The sequence below is a fragment of the Puma concolor genome, chromosome C2 (assembly GCF_028749965.1).
Source record: "Puma concolor isolate L17-30 chromosome C2, mPumCon1.1.hap2, whole genome shotgun sequence".
In the NCBI taxonomy this organism is placed as follows: Eukaryota; Metazoa; Chordata; class Mammalia; order Carnivora; family Felidae; genus Puma; species Puma concolor.
In genome coordinates, this window is record NC_141675.1 from 4,374,465 (window position 1) to 4,386,637 (window position 12,173).

The 12,173-nt window shown below is 39.8% G+C and overlaps 1 long non-coding RNA gene across 1 annotated transcript in view; it reads right to left on the bottom strand.

Moving 5' to 3' along the window:
* Positions 1-3,105: 3,105 nt before the first annotated feature.
* The window catches only part of LOC147577051 (uncharacterized), a 97,035-nt gene continuing 87,967 nt past the window's right edge, over positions 3,106-12,173 (bottom strand). The window contains exon 3 of the long non-coding RNA XR_015255735.1: positions 3,106-3,359. This is a non-coding gene — a long non-coding RNA (uncharacterized LOC147577051). The remainder of the gene's footprint in view (positions 3,360-12,173) is intronic.

The window sequence follows — 12,173 nt, forward strand, 5'->3', positions numbered from 1 at the left end:
CACGGGGCATGAGCCACTCTGCTGTAGTGAAAGGTTTCTTTCACTATCAAATCACAGGTGTTTGCTGGAGGGTAGTGAGCAAGGTGGGCGTCGTGTAATTTTCACGACCATCTTCCGATCCTGATCATTCCGTCACAGCAACATTTTCTGGCAGGGCATCTGTCCATCTTTTAAGTTTAAAAGCTGCAATATCGGGTGACTTCAAAGAACCAGATCTGAGAACGAGTGCCAGAAGAGGAGGTGCAGAGATGGGAATAACGACGATGATTACCCCACCTCCAAAATAATAGATCTCTCGTGCTGTCTCTAGCACCACTTGTGTCGGAGGTAAGGAAGGTTTCCCCGACAAAACGACAGTGCCTGCTTCCCACGAGAGAGGGGCCGGGACCTGGCGGGATTGCTGCTTCCTTACCTGCAGCCGACATCCTCAGCTGTAGCAAACGTTCTAGAACCTGTCGTTATTTTCAAATACCAAGAGAGGGCACGGCCGCTTCCGTGGAGCTATGAATAATTCATTGAATGTTTCAGGTAGAAAAGTCACTAAAAATAGCACCAAAGTTGAATGCCCTGACCTTAAAACAAAATCTTTGCTATTGCCGAAGACTGTTATTTTTTGAGACATGACACCGGGCAAACTAATTTCCCAAAGATTTTGTTTTAACTTCCTTCACAGCAGAAGCCCAAGTTCTTTCCGAAAGACTGCACACATGCTGAAATCACTCTTTTAACATTGCTCTAGTTTTTAAAATCTGAGTACAGATGAGATCTTTCCTTTCACACTCTTACCCAGATGCCTTCACGTGACTGCCACGGTTGAACAGCGAACCAGAGTACGAGAGACCGAAAATAGATTGAAAATCCTTGGGAAGAAACGGGGATCTTAGGCAATGGCTCTTTTTTTTTTAGGTTTTACAACTTGTATTTTATTGAGATATAATTTACACGTAGCATCACAGAAGTTCAAGGTGTATGGGGCTTGTCGGTTTCATAGGCTGCATAGGCTGCTATATCGTAACATGATTACCACCCTGGCATTAGCTAACATCTCTAGCATGTCACTTAATTACCTTTTGTGTGTGTGTGCTCAGAACAATTAAGATCTGGTCTCTTAGCAACTTGGAAGTTTAGAACACAGTATTGTTGTCTGGAATTGCTACACTGCCCACTGCATCGCACCACTTACCTATTTACTGGCTACAAGCTTGTACCCTTCAACCATACCCTCCCCCCCCTCCGCCCCGTGCTCCCCGCTCCTGGAGACTCTGGTAACCGCCCTTCCACCCTTTGTTTTTATGAATTCAGCTTTCTCTCCACTGTGAAAGCGGATATTCTCTACTGTTAGGGAGCAAACTCCTAAATTTTGTAATGACAGACTAGGTTTTTAACTTACTAGCTATATATCCTTGGGCCAATCAGTCAGCCTCTCTGTCCTCTGTTTTCTCATCTGTAAAGCAGGGATATGAACACCTGCCTACAAGAGCATTGTACAGATCAGTTAAGAAAAATAAGTGAGAACCTTTGTAAACCGCAAATCAGCACAGGAATTTAAATACTGTCATTGATTCGAATGAAAAAAGGAAGTGAAATCATCACAAAGCAAATCTGGATCATAAGCCCCACTCCCGTCTTAAGAGTATATTTTCAAACTATTTTATTCACACAAGATATGAATAACTTACTGTAAATTATTCAGAATCGTATGGAGGAAAATGAGAACATTTTCTTTTTTTTTTTTAATTAAAAAAAAAATTTTTTTTTTGAGAGAGAGAGAGAGGGAGAGAGAGAGAATCCAAAGCAGGCTCCAAGCTGTCAGCACAGAGCCTGATGTGGGGCTTGAACTCACAAACAGCGAGGTCATGACCTGAGCCAAAGTCCAACAACCTAACCTACTGAGCCACTCAGGTGCCCCTAGAACGTTTTCTTTAACGAATCTGTTTAGATTTTCCCCCCTCTATGTAATCACTATGAATAGTTGGAAATATAGTTTCCTCCCTCTTGACACAAACTGTCCTTGTTACATCGGGGGCAGACTTGGAAAAGTGTTGGCTTTTCACCTCTGTGTGACCCACGTGTATCATGTTTCCTTCTTGAAATGTGGTTCACATTTTAGAACTGAAGAAATAGAAATCTCTTTCTGGATGGAGGTGATGACAAAGTGAATCACGAACATCCCTCCCACCCCAAAAGCTTTGTTGCTTAAAGTCTTTACTTTTTTTTCTTTTCTCAGTGAAAAGACAATTATTCCATTATCCATGATTCATCAAGTTTTAGGCTGTTATTCATATAAAAGTTTGAGAATCAAAGCTGACAGGAAAATAGGGCCAAATCATTGATGCGAAGCTTGAAAACGATGCATAATTTGATTGCTCCGCGGTTTTCAGTGGACTAGAAAGCCAAAACGATCACTTTAATTCTATTGAATATACAAATTTTTGTCAAACTTTTTTGAGATGTTTTTGAATTTTACATTTTTGATGTTGCCTTTCTTAATAAGACTGCCTTTCTCTTACATTTTGATGTTGCCTTGCAGTACTGTGATTGAAAATAGCCACCAGTTCATTTGGGCTTGCATTAAATTTACGTCAGCTCTCAGTTGAAAGTTTCCATTTATAAATCCTGAAAAAAACTTTATATTAATCATTAAAACAGATTAAAGAATGTTTTACGACTTCATATGGTCCCAGTGATGGCTTTACGCCAAAAGTAATTTTCATTTTCCTATTGTCTTTGGAAGGGAGAGATTTGCATCTATGATCTTCAAGGTTTGTGTTCTTTTTACTCCTAAAAATAACTTTTTTTTTCCTAAAAATGATTTTGAGAGCTAGGTACCTCTTTATATATTTAGAGTTGACACAGAAAACTTTATTATAAACGTAACGAGTTGTAAAGCATGGAATTACCACAGATACTGATGTTTTAAAATAAAACTCTTTAAGCGTATCTAATAAAATCTAAATGTGATACCCACGTTCATCCATTTAAACAAACAGCCAAAGTCTTACCGATCAAATCTTTTACGTAATCCCTTAAACTTTTTGAATTTATGTTTTGTGTAGCTCTGGAAAGATGAAGCGGCCCAGGGAGGTTAAGTGACTTGCCCAAGGTTACACAGCACATATATGACAGCTCTGGATAGGAACCCAGAGTCACTGCCTCAGAGTCTGTTATTTACAGTTCTCATTAGCCCTTTTCTACTTACAGTTTGAATTTAGACAAAGCGTAAACGATGCTTGTATGATCTGGTTACAACTTGTGCCTGGTGTGAACTTCTTCCATCTGCGAACGCACACGTTTTCATGCTGTTGCTAGAAGACCAGGGTACAGGATGGCCGGTCAGTTCCATGCCCAGGAAATGTGTGCTTTTAGAAAGGAAAGAGAACATATTTCTCCGTCTTTATATTTAGCGAAACGTTATGAGCCATTTTTGTGTTTATTACTTCGTAATCTCTCTGATGTAGGAGTAGAGAAAACCTACTTTCAGTAAGTCAAATAAGAGAGAAATAAGGGGCGCCTGGGTGGCTCAGTTGGTTAAGTGTCGGGTTCTTGGCCTCGACTCGGGTCATGATCGCATGGTTTGTGGGTCCAAGGCCCTCATTGTGGGTTCAAGGCCTTCATCCAGCTCCGTGCTGGCAGCGTGGGATTCTCGGTCTCTCTCCTGTCTTCTTTTACCCCACTCGCACGCTTGCTTTCTCAAAATAAATAAATAAACTTTCAAAACAAAAAGAAGAATTTTGGGGGATATCATCGCTGCCAATTATCTTTATGTTTAAAAACAGGGAGACTGATCGCCCTGGGAAGGAGAACCAGCATGAGAGCTCTTGTGAGGGGAGCTTGCACTTGGATAAACCCTTCTGAGTAGGGTCCACTCTTCCAACAGCAGGGTGGAGCCACCAATTTCACTCCTACTTTTGAAAGACCTGAGGACTATGCGCTAACCAACAAAGGGCTAGAAAGACCTGGAGGAGGGTACTGATCATTACCAAATGTTTTCCATTGAGTAGAAAATCAATGGATTTTGAAAATATTTTCTGAATGATTTCTGCCTCTTGAATTTCTGAACTTACTACTCCAGACATTATAAAACGGATGTATTTACTGGGGACCTGGCGAGAAGGAAAAAAAAAAAAAAAATTCCCTGAACTTTGGGCTGAAAATGTCCGTGAATGTTTGTTACCAATCACTAATAATCAACGGTCATTAATTACCAAGAGTGAGGCTAGGACAGCACAGGTTACAAATGTCCAACACGGGACGAGCCACAGTAGACAGTTACTTCTGATGATAGCTCTTTTTTTCTTTTCTGGACACCTCTTTTACATGGAATTACGAACTGGATAAAGAAACAGAAGCTTCGAGAACTGTTTAAGGCCATGGACCAGGGATGACCCAGGCCTGCCTAGTTCCAAGCCTGTGCAAAGCTGTTTCCCTCACCCCTTAACTCACTGCCTCTAGGCTCGTGGTCATCACAAGTAAATTCTCACTGAACTAGATTACATACCTCAGGTTGGTATTCCATGCAGGGACTATTTCCAGAAAACTTGAGCTATTACTCGGGCTGAACTGTGGCAAGATTCCAGTCTTCCAAAGGGTAGACTTCACCATTTCCTTTTGGTTTCAGAATATATTCTTTTCACTAGAGTCTGAAGGCTCAAACTGTGCCTTTTTCTTGGTAGGCATGTGTATATTGAATAGAAGCTGTTTATGGGAGTGCAAATGAACCCTCATTTAAATTCTTCTTTTTTCTTTCTGAGAGGGAGAGAGAGAGAGAGAGAGACAGAGACAGAGACAGAGATGGAGAGAGAGAGAGCTTATGCAAGCCAGGGAGGGGCAGAGGGAAGGAGAGAGAGACTCTTAAGCAGGCTCCGCACTGAGAGTGGACGCGGGGCTCAATCTCAAGGCCATGAGATCACGATCTGAGCCGAAATTAAGAGTTGGACACTTAATTGACTGAGATACCCCAGGCACCCCGAACCCTCATGTAAATGGAAGACTTTTTCTTTTTACATTTATTTCTTTTTGAGAGACAGAGAGAGACAGCATGATCAGGGGAGGGGCAGAGAGGGAGGGAGACACAGAATCTGAAGCAGGCTCCAGGCTCCGAGCTGTCAGCCCAGAGCCCGACGCGGGGCTCGAACCCACGACCCATGAGATCATGACCTGAGCTGAAGTCGGACACTTAACCGACTGAGCCACCCAGGCGCCCTGACTTTTCCTCTTTTTAACTTGCCATGATACTCTGCTATAAACTACAAAGGTGACAATTAAGAACATACACACTCATAAAGTGAAATGTCAGAAATGACAAACGTTTAGAGCTTGCAGATTTTTTTCAGCTGTTTTGGAAAGGTAAAACTATGTCTTTCTCTCCCACATATGACCGTACGTCTATCACCGTGGTATAAAAGCTATTATATTCAAATTGCCCTTTTGTTTATTCATTCCATCCTGGCAACAAATATCTAGAAAAGAGCTATAGGCAAATGTGCAAATGATTGATACTGAATTTGCTATCCAAAGCACAAATCAAATTATCTCCAAAGCTACTCAAATCCCTTTCCCACCTCAAACACAGATAATAAATTAAATTGTCAGAAACACTCTGTGGCTTAAACATTTGTTTTGAAGATTAAAGTTAGGACTCGGCGCTATTGTTAGTGAAAAAATCATACAAATTCTGTTCTTTGGGGGATGGTGGCAATATGGGTCTACAGAAACGGGAAAGACAGTTTAGAAATTTTCACTCGTATCGGTATGTCTCGAATAGAGCAAAATCATTTTTCTGTAATCTGAGAAGCAGGCTCTGGTGCTGGATTCATGATCTGTCTCTGCTACTTGCTCTGTGGGTTTGGGGAAATTCATAAGCCATTTTCTCACTTCTATAATGGGGACGGTAATGGTGCCTGAATAACAAAATTGTTGCAAGTATTAAATGTGATTATGCATGTAAATATCCTCACCCTTATTACACCTGACATGTAGTGCGGCAAGGAGTCAATAATGGTTTGGATTTTAGTTATTACGTAGGAGAGGGGTGGCAGGCTAGGAAAGATTTGGCAATGCCTTCCATAGTGGTTAGAGTCAAGTAAGTTTGCAAAATACACAGGAGCATGTTGAAGGCTCTGAAAAGTCCTGCACAGAAGAATGCTCCCAAGTTTTATTTAACACGACATTTTCCCATGTGTTTACCAAGGACAGCTTCTTTCACACGGTGCCCCAAAACTGTGATGTGAATATTCTATAGAAATTAAAACAGTGTTGGTACCCCAATACAAGCCCTTCCTTGCTGGTGATTCATCTTTCACCAATTGGTTGGTTTAGTGGGTGATGTTGAATTTTAAAATAAGGTATATGGTTTTTTTTTAATAACAAAGGAGTTTGTAGTTATTACTGAAATTTTAGAAAGCTGGGAATATAAAAATAACAGTTAATTGTTTTAAGGCTTATCTCCGCCCCCCACCCACCAAAAAAAAACGTGTTAACATGAGGTGGGTTACCTTTATTTTTCCTACCACTTAATTTTTTATTAGTATGTTTAAGTATACTCATTCTGTAATATAAAATCTTGTATCTTTCCACTTAGCATTTTAACCAGTTAATATAAACTCTTTATAGACATTGTTTGTAAAATATGACATTGTTTTCAGTTGGGGTGCCATACCATAATTTACCTAATCATTAATTTGGGGTAATGCCCTTATGCTTTTACCTAATTATGATTCTTATAAACTAGTATTAAAGTCTCCTAAAATTATGGAGTAAGATGTCTAAACTTTCAGGGATGCCTGGGTGGCTCAGCTGGTTAAACGTCCAACTTGGGCTCAGCTCATGATCTTGCAGTTGGTGGGTTCAAGCCCTGCATCAGGCTGTGCACTGACAGTGTGGAGCCTGCTTGGGATTCTCTGTCTCCCGCTCTCTCGGTCCCCATCCTGCCCTCTCTCAAAATAAATAAAATAACTTTTAAAAAGTACAAACTTTCAGATATGAAATAAATAACTCAAGGAAACAAAAAGGTAAACCAGAGTTCACTAACATTCTAACATTCAAAAAAAATTTTTTTTAAATTTATTTTACATTTCTTTTTAGTATTTATTTATTTTGAGGAAGAGAGAGAGCAGGGGAGGGGCCGAGAGAGAGAGGGAGACCCAGAATCTGAAGGAGGCTCCGGGCTCCGAGCTGTCAGCACAGAGCAGGACGCAGGGCTCGAACCCATGAACGGTGAGATCATGACCTGAGCCAAAGTCAGACGCTTAACTGACTGAGCCACCCAGGCACCCCTCATTTTGTAAATTTATTTTACAGAGAGAGAGAGAGTCTGTGAGTGGGGGAGAGGGGCAGAGGGAAAGAGAAAGCGAGAAGAGAGAGAGAGGAGAGGAGAGAGAGAGAGGAGAGAGCGAGAGAGGACAGAGAGAGAGAATCTTAAGTAGGTTCCATGTTCAGCACAGAGCCAGACATCGAGCTCCATCCGATGACCCAGGACCAGGACCTGAGCCAAAATCAAGAGTCGAACATTCAACGGAGTCAGCCACCTAGGTGCCCCCTGACTGACTGACTGACTTATTTATTTATTTATTGCCCCTAACATTTTTTAAATTCTAAAGTTTTCTGCCCCATATTTTGGATAACTTATTCACAATAAAATCTAAGAACTGGAATGAAAGGAACGGAAGTTTATTGACTGATTGATTTATGTGTTCAGCAGATACTCACTTTTATCCGGGCATCTGTCCCGGGCTTGGTGCTGTGGTTGGCATCTAATGGTATTTAGCCACGGATCCTGCCTTAGAGGGTGTGCTGTCAGATCTCTAAGACTCTGGATAGATATATAAATATTTCTCTCTCTATATAGAGATAAATTGATTTCCAAAAGGACTGTCCCAGTTTGTGCTCTAGCTGATAGTAATTAAATTCCCATAGCGATTGCAGAAATATCTAGAAAAACGTATCTAGATACAATACAGATATAGATAGTTATAGATAGAGACATACAGATACATAGACATAAGTCTGGGAGAGGGAGGGAGCATTATGATGCATGCATGCCTCACAGTCCTCTTCCGTCCAGATTCTTGCTTTCAGTAGTATGTATACCTTTCCTATTTATCTAAAATATATGTAAACATCAGAGTATCACTGCTGGTTATCTAATGAATGTTTTTGCACATATTTCACAAGACAGAGACAAAAGAAGAAATTCTTAAGTTTTTCATACACTTTCACTGATATTGTCAAATTGTTCCCGTATGATCCGGTTCCAGAGGAAATCGTGCAGTCGGCCGCCAGATCCTAAAATTCTCAGCTCCGTTTTATTTGCAAAACTTCGCTTAGTAAATAACGTTCCAGTAAACTCTTTTCGAATGCTTCCCTTTCTTGCTTCAGAATTCCCACAAATTGGTGCCACCCGTAAAAGCTCTCCTTTGCTATGGCCATGGCAGCTCAAAGTGGTTTTTCCCTTCATGTCTCCCCAACCCAGCCTCCAGATCAGCTTCCTCCTCTGAACCAAAAGCCTTTCTAGACTCTTCTCTAAGCCCAGCGGGAAAAAAATCCAAGTGTTTGCAAACCATGCTTTTTCCTCCTCCACAGGATTCCAGTTCCAGTCAAATGCACATCTTCAGCTCCCTGTCTACACCCTTCACTCTTCCCCCTCATTCCTTGATTCATTGTGTCTCATTGGTCTAGAAAGCCCCACCGCATCCACACAATGGTAATAGCTGTCTTGTGTTAACCATATGCTTTGTGCCAAGAATGGAATTAGTGCTCCCAAAGGGTATCTCACTTACTTTTAACCATCACAACCTTTATTTCACATGGGAAACCACTGCAGTGGACTTCAGTGACTTGTCCAAATTCACACAACTTAAATGTAGAGTTCTGTCAGACTCCAGAGTTCTTATGCTTTCAACCTCAGTACATTTCATGGTCCAAATGGTATTTGTGTTAATCTTAGATGCCACCAAACTCATGAAATCTTTTCCAACGTCCCAGTTAGAAGTGAGTTTTCACACCTTCTGAGTTCTTACAAATCTGACTTTATATCTCTAGCACACCATTGATTATGTTACCTCTAATTTATTTAGGTAGTAAGTCTTTTTTTTTTTTTTAATTTTTTTTTTTTCAACGTTTATTTATTTTTGGGACAGAGAGAGACAGAGCATGAACGGGGGAGGGGCAGAGAGAGAGGGAGACACAGAATCGGAAACAGGCTCCAGGCTCCGAGCCATCAGCCCAGAGCCCGACGCGGGGCTCGAACTCACGGACCGCGAGATCGTGACCTGGCTGAAGTCGGACGCTTAACCGACTGTGCCACCCAGGCGCCCCTAATAAGTCTTCTTTTATTTACTCATTCGATATTTTATTAGCTTTGGGCCTACTGAATGACAAGGACTTTGTTAGCCATTTGTTACATAAAATAAACACGATCCTTGCTCTCAAAAAGTGTACAATGTCGTCATGGAAAACGAACACTAGGTAAACTCAAAATAAATATATAATCATACATTTTAAGTGCTATGAGGCAAAAGCATAGAGTAAAATGAGTTAATAAAGATCATAATGCATATGGGGATTGTTCAGTGTTGGCCTTGGTGAGGAAGTAAAATGTCAGCCGAGAAATCAAGATGAAACTAGTCAAGTAAAGAATGGAAGTGTGGAAGAACAGCATTCTAAGCAGAAGGAAAATCATTGGCAAAGGTTTTAAAGCAGAGAAATACTGTTTTCCAAGAATTAAAGGAAGATCATTCAAGCATACGGTATAGAGCTGTGTAAACGGTCTGTGTGAACAGAGCCCCGTAGGGTTTTGCAGTGGTGGCCAGAACTCAAAATGCCTTGAGTGAACCAACGGAGTAGAAAAGCAGAATGGTATCGGTGTGAAAAGGAAATCAAGGTCAGATCATTCAACCTTCTGTAGTACTAAGAGTTCTCATCTCCTTTAAATGCACATGGCAATCTCTCAACAGATTTAACCTGTGATTGCTGTGATCCAATTTCAGATGTTTGTTTATTCTTCTAGAAGGTAAACACTGTGGGTTGACACATCTAGGCATGCCTATTTTGTCTTTATTGTATTTTTATCTTCAAGTACCTAATATAATTCTTTGAGGACATTATTGAATACTTATTTCCCGAGACAGAATGAGTTACTGTCCTATCTTCTGGAATATACATGATCTGTCATCATAACCATGCTCTTTTCTCATATCCTTATACCAACTCTCACTGGAGACTATGTGTGAAATTCTGCACCTTCCCCACCCCCCACACCACAGGTGATATTTCTTTAAATCCAGTTTGAACTTGATTTAACCAAATGGTTGACTTGGGTTCTTGATATTGTTGCCAGCTAGAAATGATTGCAAAGTACGGATGTTTGGTGCAATGACCACTGCAACAGTCCACGTGTAAAAAAACTGTCAAGCTATTTATTCTAAGGCTACAGGTAACAGGAAATTCGGGAGTGAAGTTTGGTGTTCCCGTTGAATCAATCTGTCACAACCTCTGCCAATCCCGTTTCTAAAAGGGCTTACTTTCTAACAGATTACATATTGTAGCTCTTGGCCTCTCTGAGAGTACTTGATAAAGTTGAATTTGCAGCAAGTTAGAGGTTGGACAGATTAACAGAAGGTTGTTCTTCCCCAAATAGAAATCCATTGGGTGGATCGCTGCAAATTTCCTAGGCTAGAGAGGAAAGGTTATTTATATTGCATAAACCAGTGCCAAAGTTAGTAATAGCTGCACTGAGAATGATTTGGAGACCACTGAGGTTGAGCTGAGGAAGTGATCCTTTGGGCTGAGGAAGTGATCCTTCTGCTACTTAGTAGCATCTGCCATTTGCCCAGAAGAAGGAAATGGCAGTGGGGTGAATGGTTATTTCTACCTAAATCCACTTAGAATACCCGGGACCTTGAGAAGTGTTTCTAGTATAGGAGAATTTAATCAAAATGCAAAACAAGGGGGGAATACAAACCAATATGCTTAAAGAAAGGCCCAAAAATGCAGTATAAAAAATGCAATATGAAGGCAGCTTGTGAAGCTAAAATTAATATTCATTTATTTTTAGATGTTTATTTTCAGAGAGAGAGGGAGAGAGAGAATTCCAAGCAGGTTCCACGCTCAGCGTGGAGCTCAACACGGGGTTTGATCTTACAATCGTGAGATCATGACCTGAGCCAAAATCAAGAATCAGACATTTAACCCACTGAGCCACCCAGGCACCCCTAAAACTAATATTTAAAGAGTGCTATTAAATCAATGATAAACATGACCCTGATATAACTTTGGGTAATAAACCCAGGCAGGTACTGAATTGTTTTAATAGTCCTTTTCATTCAGTCTGCTTACTGAATTTTTTTTTTAATTTCTCATCATTGATACCTTGAATCACTTGGATTTTCACATGGAAAACCTGTAGGTAATTGTGGCAAATTCTACTGCAACTTCCAAATATCTTTTTTCTTATCTTATTGCATTGACTAGAACTTCTAAAACAATATAAATAATGAGGAGAGAGTGTACATGCTTTTTCTGTTCTTACCATTAAATTCTTTTAATATTTTACCATTGAGAGTCAGAGATTACATTAAGAGTGATTTTTTAAAAATCAGAATAAAAATTAAATTTTATAAATAGGCTTTTATGATATTGATATGATTCATATGATTTTTTCACCTTTGACTTATTAATATGATTAATATGTTTCCTAATATTGCTAATAAAGATTTGATAATGATATAATACTGATGTTGCTTTAATGGATATATCAATATTTTATTTAAAATTTTTGTTTCAATGTTTAAAAATGAGAATGACTCAAATATTTTATTTTCCTTAGAGATAGTTATTTGGTAAGAATATTGTGTCGATACTATGAATGTTTTATGAAATTCTGTATTTTGTTGCTATTTATGTCCTGGAAGCAACTTAAGGCATTGGTTAAAATCTAGGCTCTCAAAAATCAAAAGTATGATATCAGCATAAAAACAGACACAGATTAATGGAACGTAACAGAGAACCCAGAAATAAACCTGTACATACATGGTTAGTTAATTTATAACAAAGGAGGCAAGAATATACAAAGGAGAAAAGATAGAAAGGGAAGGGTTTGGAAAAACTGGATATCGATATGCAAAAGAATGATTTGGACCTTTGCCTTACACCATACACAAAACTAAACTCAAAAT